Here is a 19,299-nt window from a genome sequence, read left to right on the forward strand (position 1 = left end):
ATTTAATTCTTTCTCTCCTTATGAAGAGAGATATTATTCTGGTTGAAAGATTTATGCAGAGGGAGCAGGGCAAGGGAGGAGGGAGAGAGAAGCAGGCAGGGAGAGGGAGGGATGGGATGGTTCCCTCTTTCAATATACCCCTAACAGGTTGCCTGTTTGATCTGCCTGCCTATTACTCATCGTGGGAAATGTTGGCTGTTGCTTCATTATCTCAGCCTCCTTTATTTCTATCAGCATATTTTCCCTTTCTGCTGCCTTTATTTCTGCACAGATGTCTGTTGCAAAGCACCTGCCCACCTGCACTCCTGCTCCCCAGCCCCGAACAGCCCCAGCATAGCTCACCCCAAAGCAGGGGGACACCAGTGGTGGCCCAGGGCCCTTGCTGGGAGAGCCACGAGGAAGCCATTCGGACCAAATGATGACAGAGGGCTGGCATATGGACCAGGATACCCTTTTTTCCAAGCCTGTAGGTTTTATGCTGCCTAAGAGTGAGGTGTGGGATATGAGTGTCTGATGCTGCAGATCCGGGGGGACACAGCACCTAACCAGGCTGAGGGGGAGAGGGAGAGCAGAGAAAGCATTCCTGTTATCTGCTCCCTTCTCAGCCCCATCACCTCCTCTGCTTCCAAAGGCTCGCTGCCTGTCCATCTGCCTGCTGAATGGGGAGTATGGGACCAGCCAGGGCTCCATGGGACCCTCCTCTTGGCAAGCCTGCTCTGTGGCTGTAACCAGCATCCTGCCCTGCGTCGTGCCATCAGCACATTGTGGCAGTGACGGCGGATCCAGTGGGTCTTCCTCACCCCCCCACCGTGGCAGGGCTGGCACTCAAAGCAGGGGAGGTCTGGATGTCTGCAGACAGGCTCACCTGGAGCCTCCTGGGCAACAGAGCTTCTGTTGTAATGGCAATAATACCAATAATCCACCCGAGGTCCTGTGAGAGAAATGGCTCAGGAAGCAACTCCCCAGGCAGAGAAGAAGTAAGTTCCCACCAGCAACAGGAACAGAGATGTAAAATTCCAATAGCACTAAAAGGAAAAAAAATTTCTCGAAAAACCTACTTTTGATTCCAGTGAATAAGTTTTTTTTATATACTTTCATCTTGGTAGTTGCTTTTCATTTCTAGTTCTTTTTTGCAAACTATAAATTACCTTAGATTTATTAACCTAAAAATTGATTTTCTTTCATTTCAAATGTGTCAAAAACGGGACATTTTGACCTTCTGAGCCTTTTTCCAGGATTTTTCTGAAGTGGGTAATTTATCACAATGGATCCTTTTTTGGGAGGCTTTGAATTTCAACAAACTGGTATTTACTGCTGAAAACACGGTGAGTTGACAAATTCCCAAACCAGCTCTATTCAGGCAGTGTCTGTGATTTCAGGTTTCCAGAGCGGAGCGGAGCAAGATTTTGGTACATGACAAGGTGCTTTCACACCCTGGGTGGGGACACATGCCGAGAGTGGGTGCCTCTCGGACTTTTCCAGCTCTCTGTGCAGAGACCTGGAGCTGAAAATGGTGCCAGAGTCCCCTGGGTGCCTCAGTCCCTATGGGTGCCTGAGTCCCCTGGGCCACCCGTGTCCCTGCTGTGCTCTGCACAGGGCAGAGCAGCTCCTTGACTCCCCTTGCACCTCCCCACTGAAACCACAAGTACTGGCATCACTGGCATCTGTGCTGTTGCTCTCACTGCAGTGTTAAACCTCAATAAATGCATTTAATATTTAATTGGTCTTTAGAAAACATAAATAGGCAGGATATTAAATGCAACTCCTCAGGCAGAATAAGGTGAGTAATGTATGTTACCCAGCGACTGGTGGCATCTGCAAAATGCACTTAGTGTGGTTTGAAACCAAAGCTTGGGAGATATTTCCTGCTCTCATTTTTCAGACAGAGTTTATAGGATGCTCAAACACGGGACTTTCACTTTGGAAATGAGACATGGGCCTTTGTTACACACATCCACTGCCTCTGCTGAGGTCAGCAGAGGCTCTCCTGCTCCAGCCTCTGCTGGTGGCCTCAACCAAGAAGGACCTGGGAGTTCTAGACATTAGAAACTGCTTCCTGAGGGTCCAGCAGGTTTTGTGCCATTTTCTGTAGGGGAAAAAAGCACTGGGAAGTTGAAATTGGAATGAGGTTATGGAACCAAATTAGGAGTCTGTCTCCTAGGGCAGTTCCTCCAGCCAAGAGCCTGCCCTGCCAGGATCTCTTGAAAGAGTTTCAGGAGAGACCTTTGGGAGTTCAGCTGACCAGCATCTCTTTTGTAGAAGGGTTGGATCCACAAGGCAGCAGCCTGACATCCTCATTAGCCTCCTAAGTGAGCTGAATCCGGGCCTGTTGGAGGAAAAGGAGGAGAGACCCTGGGTGGTTACACCTCACCCAGCCCCTAAGCACACGGAATTCCCGGTGCAGCACTATGAAGTTGCATCTGCTCAGGATTTTGCAGGATTTGCCCACAAATTCCCACTTTCAGCTGTGCCAGGTTTTCAAGGGACTTCAGCTCCAGCACCACATGTCCTGGAGCCAGTCTGTGCCTTGGGAAGTCAATTCCCCTGCCCCACTGAGACATGAGATCATGATCCAGATCTTGGGCCTGGCTATGAGCAAGTTATGGACTCTAAAGCGGATGTATGGGCAGATAACCCTTGGGAAAACTAAAGCAAACAAAAAAACCCTCTGCTCAAACATCTTTTGATGAAGTTGAACTGCTGTGCTGAGGGAAGATTTATGTTTTCGTGTAATCTGGGGTTTAGTCATTCCCCCTAACCAGCAGTCCTCACAGGGGAGATGGCAGTGATATGAAGAGCATCCTCCCCTCCATCTCCAGCACACTTGTCTGACTCCTTCAGTGTCGCCAGCACAAGTGGTGGGTGAACCTCCATGCATTTACAGGCTGATTTTTCAATCAGAGGAGCACTTAAGCTGCCCAGAGTTCAGGTACTTGTCTCTCCGATGCCACTCCAGCGCGAACAAGTGGGCTGGAGATCCCAAGGGAAGAAGATTTGCTATGGAGTTGCCAGTGCCTGAGGCTTGTGGGCTGGGGGTGGCACGAAAATAGCCACTCTTCCAGCTCGGCTCCCTGTTCACCCACAGCAGTGTCTGAGCCACCATCAGCTGCTTCTAAATATGGAGCAATGCTGCAGGCCCTCGGCAGCAACGCCGGGGAGCTGCCGCTAAATGCTCCGGAATAATGATCCTGCTGCTAGGCGGCCCTGGAAGAGCACAGGCAAGAGGAGGGAGCAGAAGCAGCAGCAACAGCAATAATAGCCAAGGAGCAATCCAGCAGGGAAAGGTTTTGATCTGAGGGCTGGGCGACAGGTCTGCTGGGGCTTTTCCTGTGCAGCTGGAGAGGGGGACCTGGGATTTGCTGGGGGGGGGAGTAAGAGGCAGGAGCTCTGCCTCACCCACATGGCATCCAGCCCACTGCAGCCATGTTCCATGTGCAGCAGGGACATCCCTGCACAGGCAAAGCCTTCTGCTCTTCCTCTCTCCAGACGGAGCGGGCGGGGGTGGCTGCAAGTCTGGATCAGCCAGATCTCACAGCCATGCCATGTCATGCAGGCAGTCCCTGCCTACCCTCTCCCTGCTGCCTGCCCGGGACCGAGCTGGATGCCACCCTGTGCTGACCACCAGAGTGGCATCTCCCACCCAGGAAACACACATACTGGTCCTTCTTCTCTCATGAAGCTCCTCAAAACCTACCCAAAGCAAGATATAAGAAGCCACCATAGTCCTGCTGGAGCTGGAAGCATCTGACTCTGCCTTCTCCTTTTTATTTTTCCTCCTTCCTTCACTTTTATTCTCCCTCCTCTGCAGAACATTTTGGAGACTCTGCACTCCGTGCTAGCCTATTATCCACAGAACCTCCTATCTCCCTGCTTCAGGATGCTGCCTGGATCCGACCAATTACCAGCTCCCTTGATGTATAACACCATAAAACCCTTAACCTCATTATAGAAAATTTCTTTTGAATGGCCTTTAAAAACCATCTCATTACACAGGAAGAACTGTAATTACCTTTAACGAGACTGAGATATTGTGAGAGCAAGTGCGTTTGGGCTGTCAAAACAGGAGCGGTGGGAGATCATCTCCAGTGGTTTTGCCACAAGGGCAAACACTCTGTAATTCCCTCCCCTGCACCGGTCCTCATCCCAGCCCTCCTCCTGCCCCTCACTCCTCCCTACTCCACGTCTTTGCTGGGCCAACACAGCTCCTCACGTGGCTCTGCTTTCCGAGGCGAAGCTCGTCTCCCCCAGGACTCATCCCTGATGCTCCCGGTCTGTGCAGTGTGAGCAGATCTCTGGCAGAGCCCGGCCCTGCACAGATAACACGTGGTGGATGCTGCTCAAGGGCTGCTGTGGTCCCTGCACTCAGAGCTGGGCTTGGCCAAGTGGAGCTGAGCAGGTGACGATGTGGCTCCTGGGACATGGCACTGCCACAGCTGCGGGATGACACCCTTCCCGAGCAAAGCTGTCTGATGTAACAGGGAGGGCTGAATGCCAGTTTGCCTGCACTGCCTTCCAGTGAGGATATAAAACACCCTTTTTGTAGGGCAAACCCCTGTCTCTGCTCCTTCCAGTTGTGGCCTCTACTGACCTGAAGGGCAGAGGTCCATCCCTACAGCCTGTTAGGATCTGGCTCTTTGCTGCCATGGTACAGCTCATCCCTGGAGGGGGCCCGGAGGGGTTAAGTTTTTTCCTTTCTGCATGCACGTGACTCAAATGAAAATGTTTTTTTTTCTCCAAACAAAATTTTTTCCATCTCCCATCTGTCAGTAATGTCAAGGCACTCCTTTGCACGGATCCAGTCTTTGAAAAGAAAAAAATAAAAATCTTACATTACTTTGGAAAAATCCGAGTATGTGTAGCCAGAGCTGTGATATATTCCCTTTCTTGGGAAGGAGCAGTTGCAGTGTTAGCCTTGGTGTTCATCCCATGGGGCTCCCCCCCCCCTTGCCCCCACCAGGTGGCTCTGCCCCTTCCTCCCTGCTCTCTCCTGGGGTGTTTTTGGCTGTTGCTTCTTTATTTCTCTCTTTTACTATTTCTATCTCTGGGTTGGGGTCTTTTTTGGGTGTGTTTTCCTATTGACAAAGAAGCTCAGGAGGGAGGGTGGACACTGGGAGCACAGCTGCCCTGAGTCAAACTAATTGCTAACAGCCCTTATTGCCCTAATCACCAGCACTTGCCCCCCACCCTCCCCACCACAGTTCAGAGCCATATGTAAGCTCAGGGCTGTCCCACTCTTTTTTTTTTGAGCTCCAGCATGGGTGGATGTCTCCTTGTGCTCCAGCCTGCAGACTTCTGGACCTGGTTTGCTGCTGTGGATGGACCTGGCTGCAATATCTACCTCTGCCTGCTCTTTTTGGAGCCATGGGCTTGTGCCCCATCAGGGAGGGCACCCTCTGCTCCTGGCCTGCCTTCCCTGAAAGGACAGCAGCCATCACTGCACCCTTGTGCTCCAGGGGATGTGTTTCTGAAGCCACCCAGTGAGTTTTGACACCATATTAGGGGAGCTTCTGGTGTTGAAGCCTGTGTTTGGGAGACAGGTTAACTCCTGGGGCTTACCCCTGCCTCACTGCCCTCTGGAGCAGGCAGAGGGAGTGCCAGCATTATGAGGAGTGGGAGTCATGCTCTGTTTCATGTAAGATGGCTTGGCTGGCCTGGAGCTGCTGAAGAGGCTGTGAGTGAAGCAGCAGTGCTGTCCCTGCTCCTGCATGCTGTGCTTGCCTGCCTGCCCCGCAGCCTCCTAGCAGGGATGAGTTTTCCTTTCACTCCCCTGAATGCCTCGGGGGAGGCTTGGACTCAGTCAGTCTCCTCTTCTCCCGTTATATCTACTAAGGATGGGTTATAATCACTTTGGGTAGTTGTGTTCTCTACCCCAGTGTGCCAGATGCTCTGGGAAATTATCTTGGTCCTCTCCCCTACCCGAGTAGCAGCCTCAGGGCTCCCTGTGACACCAGTCATGGCCATTTCTGCAGCCTCCCTCCTGTGCTGGCCTCTGTGGTGTAGGAGCACAGCCCTGGCTTGTGCTTTCTTGGGATGTGGCGTTTTTATTGCGGAATCTGTACCAGGGTGGGCAGGTCCTCTTGCAGCACCAGCTGGTCTGTTTGGGAGCTGTGGTGCAGGACTCTGCCACCACAGGGACCCCACAGCAGCAGCTCTCCCTCCAGAGGGTAGCTGGGAAGCAGGTCCTGGTCTGCAGCCTGTGTTGGCCGAGGAATGTTCCCATCCTGCTATAACCACCCTCTGGAGAGGGCTCTGCTCAGCCTCAATGTCTCTGACCTTTTCAGTGTTGTGCGACAGCATTGGCTGCAGAGCTGCTTGCAGAGCTGCTCACTGTCTAATGAGCCTGTGGGGATTGAGGGGAAATGGGCAGCCAATAAAAATATGGAATATTGAAAAGGTCAGAGCTGTTTGGTGGGACACAATAACTCACAAAACTTCTCGGGCGCTGCACCTCTGGCTGCCAGCCCCTGGGTATGTGCCCAGGGGCAGGGACTGTGGGCTTGCAGCTTGGTGGTGGCTGGATTGCTCATGCTCTTGAGGCAGGGGTGAGCTTTGCAGGTGTGCCAACACCTCTGTGGTTTGGCACAGCCATGCTGGAGAAGTCCTTCTCCAGAAGGAGCCTTCAGAACGTGGGCTTTGCTTTCATCTGTGTGGAGGGAGAGATGAGTCTGTGGTCAGGCACTGCCAGCAGGTTCCTGCCAGGATCCCAGCAGCAGCGAGCGGGGCCAATAGGGACACACGGTTGAGGTTGTTTCGGTGTCGTGCTCTGGATCTGTGCCCCAGGTGTCACAGCAGTGACATGCAGGGACCACAGACCTTCTGGGGAGTACTGCTGAGTGCAAGGGCTCTGATTCCATCTGTGATATCCAGGAGCTGGGGCTGCATTCCAAGTCAGATGTTAGCAAGGAGGAGGGGCACAGAAAAGCCACAAGGGCAAAGCTCTTATGCAAAGCTGTGCTGATTTAGCAAACCTGTCCTTACGAGGACAGGGGAAAACCTGCATCCAAAAGTTCCCAAACTGACTCTGCTTCTCCAGTGTTAGCACAGAGGGGAGATCCCCCCTTTTCTGACCCCTTCTAGTTCTCTGCCCCAGCACATCTGTCAGCTCGCCCTCTTCCACGGGCCACCGGCTGGTGGGGATCTCATCTCTCCAAAGTGCATCTGATGGCCTTTGTGGTGGCAGAGCAGGGCCCAGTGATCTCACCATATGCCTGGCTATGGAAATATGCTGTAGGCCTGCCAGGTGCTGGGAGCAGAGGGAGAAAAAGGTCTTTTAAAACCCATCACGCCATTTCACCCCATGAAAATGGTCGTGACAATGTACCACTGAAAGCTCCATGACAGCCCTGTGCCACAATGGTTGATTACTGAGAAACATCAAACAGCACTTTGCGCAGCTCCCTTTCCTGTGGGCAGGAGGCATTTGGAAATGACAATTCATTGAGCTTAACAGTGAAAATTTAAGTTCTGGGAGTGAAACCAGAGGGACAGAGGGGAAGTGTGTGTTGGTGCCAGGCAGGCAGCAGTCAGGGCTGTGTGCTGGCACAGCAGCAGGTCTCACCCTGGACACTGCACTCCTCATCTGAATGCTGATTCCTCTGCAGACTGTGCTCAGCAATTGGGCTTTGCCCAAGTTTCTGGCAGGGGAGACAGTGCTTCGTGCTACTTTCTTTGGTTAAATGTGATGGTTGGATTATTCTGTGGGCTCCCCACATCTGTGTTCCTGTGTGCCCAGCTCCTGCATGTGCCCTGACCCAACTGTGGGCACTGCAAACGTGCTTTTTACAGCCCTTGGCTTTGCTATTTCAAGTGTTCATGTGGTGTCCTGGGGACAGTCTGTGTGACATGTAGTTCAGTAAATATGTGATGGGGTGTTTTAGGGCTTTATTGCTTTTGTGTAGCACTAATGTAATGCTATTCAAAGGGCTCTGGCATGCCTGTCAGCAACTGAAATGGAGCAATGGAAGGATGTTCTTCCTCTCCAAGCCCATCATCTTCCCCACTTGATGCTCCCAATCATGATACAGTGGTCTAAAGGAGACAACTTGTCTCTGTTAGCACTCATGTAAAACAGGCCATGGGACCATTAGAAGTGACTGTGGACTTGCCTTGTTTTAAAAGGGAGCAAAAATATTTGGCCAAAGTCCCATTGGAGCATTTTCAGCTTTTGTGCAAACCTTCTGCTAGACAACTTGTTTCTAGAGCTCCTAGCGGAATCAGGCTCTTGGGTTTGGGATCACCTCTGGGAGGAGGTGCAGGTGCTCCTTAGGGCTTAAGCCAGTCTAAAAGGTGTCACCAGGCCTTAGTGGTGTATTGGATAGGGCTGGAAACACTTTCTTGTCTGGCAGACCCCTGATTCAGGGCAGGACTTGTCTCATGTTCCTAGCTGTGCCCAAGTCTGCTTCTTCCAGGCTGTTCCTGGGCAGGGAGGCCACCCTGAGAGCAGAGCCTATTCTGTAGTGATTCCTGGGCCCCTGTCTCACACAACAGCACTGAGTTGCTTGAGCTTACATGTTGATGGGTGCTCCCTGCATGCTGATGAGCTGCTGTTACTCTGGATTGGCTCCTCAGCACCACGTTTTGGGCCCCTGGCACTTAATAGCTGCAATACCTAATTTTAGTTGTAATGGCACTCATTCTATCTGCTGCTCCCAGCATGTGTAAGTGACATAAATTATTATTATACAGAGAAAGTCAAGTTTCTGGTGTGAGATCAATAGATCGTAACGTGGTGATATTTGAAAACACATCTTATTAGCAGTTCATATTTTGGCACTTTCAAAAGATTCCCATGAGCCCCCCTCCCTGCTGCCCCAGGGAGCTGCTGTGCATGTGGTTGCTGACAGCATGCTGGGAGATAACATTGCCTGTGCTGGATGTCACTCTGTGGCTTTATCCCGCGGGAAATGAATGCCCTGATGGAGAGAGGTTGGAGTGCTGTTGGTCACTGCGGGGTGGGGCCAGTGCAAGCTGCAAGAAACCTTTATGAGTAGGGCTTCTTTCTGAGCTGACTCGGGGTGTCTAAACAGGCAGACACTACAGAGCTGATGTTGTGTGGTGCTCTTGTGACCAGCCTGCACAGAAAAGTGAGAAAGGGAGGGCAAATGAGCCCACAGCTGCTCTCATGTCCTGGATGAGGATAGAAGTTCATTGGAAGGACAGAGCACACCTGCATGACCTGGGCTGTGGTTCTGTGTAGATGGGCAGAGCTTTGAGGTTTCAGGGTTGAAACAGCACCTTTTAGCAACATTGATGAAGAAAAGTAACGTGAGGGGCCCCCATGGCAGGGCATGGCTTTGACTCACTGTAGTCCTTCTCGGTCTCAGCATATGGAGATCTCTGCAGAGGCCCTCTGCTTAAAGTCAGCTTAAAGCAACTTCCTCGAGGACAGGGCTCAAGGTAAAGGTGTATGTTTTGAACTGGGGTCTCCAGTTATTCCCGTGCTTATCTCCTTCTCCCCGTGTGTGGTGCATGGTGCTGGGTTGATTTGTCTGCATGAGTCAGGGTCTTTGGCATGGAGTTCAGAGCTGAGTTTTGCAGCCAACTGTAATAATATCTCTCTAGGGCATGTGCACACACCTCTCCCCTCACATGTCTTGCTCTGCTTTCTCCTCCTTGGGAGGAAGCTGATCTCTGCAGCCCTCACCCATCAGAGCAGATCAGAGCAGCTCCCAGCTCCCCCCGTGCTGTAGAGGAATTGCCAGGATCAGAGGTTTGGATTGTAACTGTGGGGGATGATCCCTCTTTCTGTAAGCCTGGAATGAGAGAGGTGATGTGCAGTCATTCTGCACTGGTGGAGTGTGCTGGATGGAGAAGATTCACTTTCCTCTGGTCCCCAGAGCCAACGGAGCTGTGCCGAGTTTTGTTCAAATGGAAGATGCTTGTATACACTTCTGTAAGCAATGAAGTGACTCAGGTTGCCCACTCAGTCTTCTCTTTCCACAGACTGTTCCCAAAGTCCCTCTGGATGTGTCTGAAGCATCCTAAATAAGACCTGTGTATGCTGCGCTCCAAGGTGGAGGCTGCGCTGAGCTGCTCAGAAAAAAATAGGCCACTGCTTTCCTCACGCAGGAGGCATTTAAAGAGCCTGTGCAGGAGGAGTGTGGGCATGTGGCTAAATCAGAAGTGAGGAGCCGTCCCCTCCTGTGGTACCTCACCTGCCTTCTATGAAATGGGGATGCTGCAAAGCCAGGCTGCTTGGCTTTTTTTGGTAACTTGCTTAGTGGCGCTGGCTTTGTGTGCTGCTCCTGCCACCCGTCAGAAATCACTGGGGAGAAGCAGCTTGCTTTTTGCTTTGCCTTTCTGGCTAAGGTTTCCAAAATGGCTTGGGTTTTACCTCTTCACCCAGAAAAGTCAACAGCAAAACCTGCTTGCCTGAAGTGGGATTAGGCAGTTGCCCTCATGGGAATCCCTGCCTTGCTCCCCTGATTCCTTCTCCAGCCAGATACTCAGGCAAAGCATCTATCTCCATCTACCAACCCGAGATGCTGTCTCTTCACTAATTAAATGAGGAATATCATCTCTTTATAATTCTGTCAGTTGATTTCAAATTAAAAAGGTACCTATAGGACCAAAAGGAATTTCATCCTCCCTCTGGGGACCACCTTTCTTTTTATTTAAGTTTTTTTTGCAGGCTGATAATTCCATCTGAAGGTCTCCTGTGATACTGTGGTAACCCTTGGACGCTATTCAAGTGCATCCTGGCCCCCGGCATGTGCTCATTGCCTCCTAATTGCTCTAAATAAGTTGGGAATGATGAAATTAAAGTGCCATTGATATCAGGCAGCCCTGGCACACTGCAGTTACAGGCATGTGAGGGAAGTGGACAGATGGGAAGATGTTAGGATAATAGGTATTAAATGCAGATTTTTACCCTGTTTGGGATCCCCATCTAAGCACAGTTCAACTTCTTGGTGCACCAAGTTTGGCAGCTCCTGTGCTGGTGCCCCAGCTGAGCATTTGGTACACGTTGATGATGTGCAGGACATAAAAATGTATGACCTCCCTCAGTTCCTTGGAGGTTCCTGGATAATGGACTATCCAGGGGCAAAGATGTGCAAAATAATCTTGAGTCCACCCAATGTCCTCAGCCTGTAAATCCTGGGTTGCCAATCCTTGGTTTGACATGGTCAAACTGCAGCAAGTAGATATGGGCTTGCTGGGTCTGTTCTCAATCATCAAACAGGGCTTATCCCTCTCTTCGTTCCCTTAATCTGTAATTTTGGGGTTGAGTTCAGGTTTCAAAGCTGAAACAGCTGAGTTTGGGTTTCTAGTGTTGAACCCAGAAGAGAATGGGGTGTGCTCCTGTCCTGGCATGCAGGAAAGCTGGGCTGAGATCTCCTGCTCCTGATTTAGCACTGGTAGGAGATGTGGGGTTGGGAACTGCTCTGAGCAGAGGCTGGGATATGGTTGGTGTCATTCAGTAGCTGCTCTTGTGCTCTACTTACCTGGAAATGCTGCTGCCTTTAGTGTCCTTTGCTCTGAAAGAAAACAGAACATTTTTGGCATATGGAGTCAAAGGGGAAGAATGACACCTTGCTGGCTGGTGCTGTTACTGAGTCCCATCAGAGCAGAGGGGTCTGGATAGGACCTGACTCCAAATCTTCAGCAAAGGCAGTTTTGTGACAATCTGTTCCCAGCCAGAACAGTCATCACAGCACCCACAGGGTGAAAGTCATCCCAGTCCAGCAGTTCAACACTCATCCCCATGACTGAGTATCCCACCCCTGATCCTGCAGCGAGCGCTGTCTGGGTGTGCTACCACAATGCTCAAGAAGAGCACTTTGGTCAAAGCACCCCATTTTTGGAGCCTGCAGAGGTGGCTGGTCCCAGAGCTGCAGGTGAGGATGAGCTTCATCAGTCTGCAAGCACTTGTGTAGCCTTACAGGTGTGTTTGGTTCGGTGATTGTGCAGTTAATAGTTTTCTAAAGATGGATGGCAGGTACAGCACAGCAGTTTGCTTTCCAAAAAAATGCCAGTCATTCTAATCACTTGCCTAAGATTTGGGTCAAGTCCAGCTACCTGGCTTTGGATAATAAGTCTCCCAAGCCTTCTTGAGCTTGTCTTTTGAAGCATCAGTATTCTCAGGACAGTTGAAATGGATGGGAGGTGCTCTGACATGGCAGCCAGCTGGCCTCTGGGATGGATGGCTGATTGCAAAGTGATGGAAAGTTACATTTGCTCAGTCTGAGCCAATTCTATTCCTGTAACTGGCATTGGCTGTGACTTTGGCTTCCCTGTGGCTCATCAGATCCCCACCCTCTGATGTGCTCACCTAGAGACTTTGGGTTGAGATGGCAGGATCCCTTGCTCTGGGCAGCCCTCCAGGCTCCTCTATCAGAGGAATTCCACCTGTTGCATGTTTAAAGACCAAAAGAGTAGATTTATGATTCACTGGTCTGACCTGTTCTGCAACAGAGGCCAGATCTTGTCCTTGTCTGATTCTTTTGTCAAGTGCAGCAACTCTGGGTGCACTCAGGTGTGTGGTTCCCAAAGACATGGGTGCTGCAGGGTCTTGGCTCTGCTGGCAGGTAGGAGAGGTCTCTACAAGGCTCCCATCTGTTCCTAGCTGGGGTGTTTGGAGCAATCCTTTGAGTAGGGGTGCTCCCAGAGTGCCTGAGCCTGCGTGGGGTGTCACATGTGGTGTTTGTTGCACGAGGGATGCAGCCTGGGCTGGTCCCAGTGACTGAGTGCTCAATCCTCTCAACACATGGTACCTCCAAGCAAACAGGAGGTGGTTGTAGTTGCTGTAAATTCCCACAGGCAGGAAACACACTGAGTTTGGAGGGAATTAGGTATAAATTCATTGAGTTACCTTTCTTAAAAGGATCTATGAGCTGCAGGGATGTCAGCATGATGCCAGTTATGCTTTCCAGTGGGCTGATCTCCCCAAAGCCCAGCACCTTGCAGGACTGTGATCATGTTCAGGGGTGCACTCCCACCCATTACTGCCGCTCCCTCTGCTTGGGTAGAAGTGCCCCCCCCAGTCACAGCCCCTCCACAGCTGAGCTCTCAACACAGCACATGGAATTCTTGACTCAAGCCAAGGTTTGTGCGGGTTGGCACAGTGTGCTGTGCCCTTGGGATCCACACCCAGTGCACCCTCCTGGAGCACAGTTGATCCTTTCCTTCCTGTCTCGCCTGTGTGTTGGTTGGAGCATCTCTGCTGTCACCTTGCTTCCCCTTCCCCTGGCCACTTCCAGGAGGTGACTGCCTCTGGGCACTGTGCCTTGGATAGGAACAGGTCTGTGCCAGCTCCTGCCAAGAGCCATCCCCTTCTCTGCATGGCTGAGCACAGCACAGTACATCCCTGGACCTGCAAGGAAAAGCTCCTGGTGACTTCCATCAGGAAACAAGCTGGGCACTGCCACAGGACCAGGGAAACACAGGGCAGGGCTGGCTCGTCTGTGCAGGCACGCTGGGTTTTGGCCTGTGCTGAAATGGGCTGTTCTTCATGAGGATGGAGGAGGAGGAGGAAGGAACAATGCTGGGTGAAAAGCCCTGGTGAGCTGGGCTTGGCGTGGGAGTGGAAGGAGGAAGGGAGCAGTGCTGGCTGCTCCCAGGAGGAGCCACACAGGAGCTGTCACTATGTGTCACTCGCTTTTTGACAGGTGCAGCCTGCTTGGCCATCAAGTTTAGTGGAAAAGGCCGAGCAGGCACCAAGGCTTGTTTTGTCACCAGGATGGAAAGTTATTTGATGCTGTAGACAACTGCCTTATTGGTCTCTGTCATGCAGAGCCTGGGCAAGGCTTGGTCTGGTGGAGCTTCATATTTGGGGAGCAGATCCCTTGGAGTGCTGTCCTGGGTGAGATGATGCAGTTTGTGGCACGATGGCTCTGATAATTGGACCAAGCTTCAGTTTCTTGTGGGCTTTGCAGCTTGTCCAAACAAGGCAGTCTCAGACCCTGGCTGACACTGAGCAGAGGGGGCTGCTACTGGTCTCCACTTGCCCCAGGTACCCAGAGATGTCCTGGCATTGCCTGGCAGGGCAGTGGGTGGAAGGAAGGACTTGTTTCCCCATCTTGGTCCCTTATGTCTGAGATTTCTTTCACAGAGCCTTTCACCCAGAGGTGAAGTCACTCACCATGGCCACCTTTAACAGCTGCTTCTCTGCATTGTGGGTTGTAAATGTCCCCTTAATTTAGTGCCTGCAGTGCACTAAAGCAGCAACCTTAGCACAGCCTCTGCATAATGACTGGAGAGGCTCTACATTGTGAGCTCTGACTTGCTCTCCTTGACTGCTGTAGTCCCAGTGGCTGATGTCTCCTTTATCCTGAGTGCCTCAACCTTCTCCCCACTTGCTTTTGAAAGATAAATCCCTGTAAAATAGAAAGATTTAGTCTAGTCGAGCTGGGCAGGTCAGTCTAGGCAGTAATGCATTCACATCCTAATGTTTCAATTCTTTTGGCTAAACTTCCTGGTGAAAGGTGTTTTTTTCTCTCCTTCACAAAAAAAAAGAATAACAGCTCTGACCTTGAGGAGAGAAATTATGAGGGTTCAGAGTTCTGTTTCCTTTTTTGTTGCTATTTTTCTTGCAAAATATTCCAGTTGAGAGGGATTTTTTGCTTAAACAATTTGTACCCAGTGGATAGATTTATTCCATTCAGCTGCCAGCCACAAAAAAGCCCTGTTATTCCCTGTGGCATGTTTTTTTTTTCCCCTCTCAATACTCATAAATACTCTTGCTAAACCTGAGTTTCTACTACTCGCAAACATGAGGGACCAGGTACTCCTGACCTGTTTCTGATGCTGGAGGAATCATCACTTGCCTCCTTCTCTGTTGTGACCCCGGGTAACTTGAGTGGTGCTCAGGACCTGTCCTAAAATATCCCTCTGTCTCCCCAGGCCTAATCCCATTCCACTCCCTTGTTATTTCTGTCTCTTGGGGATAAAGGATCTGAAAAAATTTGCTTTTATGAATGTCCTGGAAGCAAGAGGTTCTTTGGAGGCAGCACTTTCAAATCCCACCTGGCTGCTACTTCTCATGCCTCTGCTCCCAGCCAACACCCTGCTGTCCTGGCTTTTAGCAGGACTGGGCAAAAAATTGATTTCCTGGTTTAGCATCATCCCTTCAAGGGAGAAGGGGAAAACGTGGAGATTTGGGTTGAAATTGTTTGAGTTAATGTGGCAGAAATGCAAAGTGAACATTTGGGCTTGACAGCAGAGTTGGTTTAGACTGAGTAAAAAAGAAATGAGGAGACTCTTAAAATGTCAAGTGGGCTTGGAGGGGGGGGGGAAAAGGAAATGTTACTTTTAAACACATGAAAACTGACCACTTTGATGCTGACTGATCACTTAATACTCTTTTGTGTCTGTTCCACGTGACGAGGCCAGTTTGCCAGGCTGGGATCACTGCTGGTGAGTTTGGCTGTGGGAGCTCCTCACACTCCTGGCCTGCCTCAGTTTCCCTTCATAGAATGTTTTGGGTTGGAAGGGACTTTCAAGAACATGTTGTTGCAACCCCCTGCTGTGAGGGTTGGAACTTCCACTATCCCAGGTTGCTCCAAGCCCCATCCAACCTGGCCTTGAACACTTCCAGGGATGGGGCAGCCACAGCTTCTCTGGGCAACCTGTGTCAGGGCCTCTCCACCCTCACAGGGAAGAATTTCTTCCCAATATATAATCTAATCTTCCCTTGTCTGCAGTTTATCCATGAGGTTTGGGGCTCTCCAGCTGCCTCATCTCACCCTTTGCCGGGGTAGGCTAGTGCAGGGGGACCCACGTGGTGCTGCAGCACGTTTCTTGCTCAAGAGATTTAGCTGAGGTCTGGGCTGAGATCTCCAAACTCATTGCAGTGGTGAGTCTGAGTCAGAGCCTCCCTCCCCTGACAGGCAGCTCTGTCTCTTTATGCTTTTAATTTCTTTGGAGCTCAGATTTTCGGCGTCCTCACCTCTCTGCTAGCGCAACGTTTTTAGGAACAGATGGGCTTAATTTCCGATTGCCGCCCCCTGAACTTGGGAGGAGGTTTGAGTTTGGAGCCAGTCTGCCTCTTGTTCCATGTGAGTCCATCCGGCAGGCTCCTGCCTGCCCTGCCCCCTGCGGACACGGAGCCAAGGACCCGGCAAATACCCCTCTCCATGAAGAGGAAGGTCCTCAGAAGTAAGATTTTCTCTCTCAGTGGATAAATCCGTCTCCACGTTACCTTAGCAGTGGAAACGGCTGAGCATCTTCTTATGGGTTGATACTGTTGAGATGCTTAGTCTAAGCTTCATCTAATCCTCTTTCAGTGAGCAATCGGGCTTGTGATCTCACACAAACAGGTTTTCTGACTCCAGCCTCGGCATTTTGTGGTTTGTGATCATAGTGGAAGAGTGATGGTCCTGCTGCATCTCTGTGCTGCTGCCCCTGAGCTGAACTAGAGGTGAAAGGGAAAAGAAAATGAACCTACGAGTTTCTACCCTGAACTCTGTACCTGACTGTTGGATTTTGGGTCTAGATGTCAACTCCTGTTTTCATAAGGCTTTGTGGCGTGGGATTTCCTTACCCAGCTTCCTGTGGATCATAAACTAGATTTTTACAACTGTGATTTTGTGTTGGATTAAAGTTTTGGGGTGGTTTTCTTTTGAGAGCACACTCCTGAATCTGGCCTCCTTTGCTTCTGCCAGTGTGGCCTGAGAATCCTGTCACTCTTTGGGAATCAAAAGCAAATGTAAAGCACATTTAAAATATTTCCATTCCCTTCCTGTGTGTCAAGGCCCCAAATTCAAGGCAGAGTTTAGACCTGCTGGACTTTTGCTTGCACTTGAAAACTCTTAGACTGTGAACTTGGTAATCAAAACCTGATTCCTGCTTGCTGGAAGTGGGAGCCTTGTGGATGTGGTTCAGCAGGCTTGTTGCCCTCCAGCATCACATTGTCACCCTGGCACCTGTGTGTGGGGATGGAGTTACTGGCAGTGGTCCTGGCACAAGGCAGTGGTGGGGCCTGGCACCTAGGACCATCCTCCTCCTCAGGGCATGGGAGAAAGGCTGTGGGATTTGCTGTCAGTAAGATCTGATGATTTCCCAGCTGGTGGTTAGACCTCATCCCTGGGATCTGGTTTTGACCGGCTCTGGGATGAACATCACCCCTCCTGGAGCAAGGGATGGTTCCTGGATGGCTGCCCGTCCATTCTGCCATGGGCTGGGCTGGCTGCAACGATTGATGGCCGTGGGTGAGAGTGAGCAATCCTCTCTGGAGATGATCTCCAGCGGGGCAAGTCACTCAGCATCTCTTCACACTGTCCCTCTCCTCCTGTCTTGCAGGGCTGTGTGTCTGAGGCTGAGCCAGGTGCCCCCCTGCTCCGTGTTGGGTCCCATGAGACAGGCAGGACCACCCTGTCCTTCCCACCCGGGGCCACAGCACCCCCCTCTGCCCCCGCTGACCGGGACACCCCTCCAGCACCCCGAAGGAAGCTGCAGAGCTCTGCTGCCACGGTAAGTCCCTGGGCTTTGGCTTTCCTTTCCTGGGACACTTCTCTGGAGAAGGGCGTGCTCCAAGTTTGTGTCCCCATTAGCTCCACGTGCATCCCTGGCTGCAGTGGGGCCACAGCGTGGGGTCCACACACAGGCTCTGAAGGAACAGCTTATGCACCAGAAAATTCAGGTTTCAGTCAACAGACTGGGCTCACAAATTCAGGTTGTATTTAGCAAGTGGCTTTGGCTGAGGGAAAAAAAAAAGTGAAACACTGAAAAGTTTGATTTTTTTTTTTTGACATTTTCAAAATGAAACCTTTCAGCCATCTGTTTCGAGATGACATTTCAGTTTGAATTTTTTCTAGTTTTTTTTTTTTTTTTTTAGCGTGGGGGGGAAGCCACCTACAAACAAAATTAAAGCTACACTTCAGCCCAAACAAAATGTTTCATTCAGCCCCAGATTATTACTGGGGCTTTAAAATTTGGCAAAGAAAAAAAAAATTACTTTGGTCACCCTGCATTACTTTCTTTTCTCAGTTTGGCCACCGAAACAAAAGACAAGCATGTGGGAGCTGTGGGGGACATACTACACAGTGTTGGGGGGGTTTGAGTGGGAGACTGGGAAGAGCTCGTGGTGGCAGAACATGTTGTACCAATGACTTTGGTGATGGCAGGAGACCGTGGGAACTAATTTTAGCTATGCCAGAAAGCTTGTTCTGGAGAGGAGAGCCTGCTGTGCTGAGCCCACCTGGCTCCTCCCAGGGCTGTGGTGGTGGCCACTGGTTTCTAGGCATGCTGCTGGGTGCCAGAGGTGCGTGGCAGATCTCACCCAGTGCCATTTTCTCCCTGCAGAGCAGCACCTGTGCCTGTTATCTGTTTTCTCCACCTGGTGTTTGAGAAAGTCCATCTTGAGGAGATAAATGTGATACTGAAGGGAGCTTCTGGTCTGCCCAGAAGGTTTTTCAGCTCTCTTTGCACAGGAGAAACCACCCTGGGGAGGGAGGAGAGCAGGGGAAAGGACTGGGGAAGCAAGGGGCAAGGGTGGCTGGTTTGTGTGGCCAGAGCATGAAGGGATGAGCTCAAATGTGTCGGCTTGGTTTGGGGTCAGATGTAGTGAAGTGATGGGAATGAGGGAGAACCCCACCTCCCTGAAGCCCCATGACTTGCAGAAGAGAAGCAGTGGGGCACTGTGAGGGGCACAAGCTGCCAGTGCAGAGGGAAAGTGCTTTGTAGTGAGCAAGGCCCTCCTCTGGGGCTGCAGAAGAAGCTGCATAGGGTCCTCTTGGCCCCTGAACAGCAAAGAGGAGATGATCTGACCATCCTTGCCAAATCCCATCACTGTGAGTGCCTGGGTAGCCCTTCCACCACACAGCTCAGCTGAAACTACCTAATTAGAGAAAGAAGCTGTGCTTTTCATTTGCTACACCCTCTCCACCCCCAGTCTGTCCCAGATGTGACTTTATCCAGTCACATGTGGAGGCATGTGTTGAAAAGGAAGGTGTGTTCGGTGGGGGCTGCTGGACTCGCTGGCATGGGGCTGTACCTGCCCTGTGATGCTTCGTGCCCTTTGTCAGGAAGGAGGAGTGGAGGGCTAAGTCACGGTAGGAGAACCCCAAAATCATGGCATAAACAGTCTGTGCACCAACACGGGGGGCTGCAGGAAGGCATCCTCCACCAAATTCCGAGGAGGAGCATGCTGCTGGCACACCCTGGCTCCTGCAGCATGGGCGTGCAGGGCTCCCACTCCAGCAGGAAGGCTTCAAACACAGCGTTCCAGGCAGGTGTCTGGGAGCGTGGTGGGACAGCAGGTGTTTGATATCTGCTCTCGTGTGGTCCCATGCTTCTGTCAGCACTGGCTCCCTGCTGAAGCGTTGTAGGGCTGCTGCCTTTGTTGCAGAGGAAAAAATCAGC

The 19,299-nt window shown here is 51.1% G+C and overlaps 1 protein-coding gene across 1 annotated transcript in view; it reads left to right on the forward strand.

Annotated features, from left to right (window-relative positions):
- LINGO1 (leucine rich repeat and Ig domain containing 1) overlaps window positions 1–19,299 on the forward strand; it is a 154,816-nt gene that overhangs the window by 72,650 nt on the left and 62,867 nt on the right. Inside the window, exon 4 of the mRNA XM_027712288.2 lies at window positions 17,239–17,409. The gene's annotated coding sequence lies outside the window, so the exon portion shown is untranslated. The remainder of the gene's footprint in view (window positions 1–17,238; window positions 17,410–19,299) is intronic.

Source organism: Pipra filicauda, unplaced genomic scaffold (genome assembly GCF_003945595.2).
Source record: "Pipra filicauda isolate LSUMZ 115617 unplaced genomic scaffold, ASM394559v2 scaffold161_size1661140_pilon, whole genome shotgun sequence".
Lineage (NCBI taxonomy): Eukaryota > Metazoa > Chordata > Aves > Passeriformes > Pipridae > Pipra > Pipra filicauda.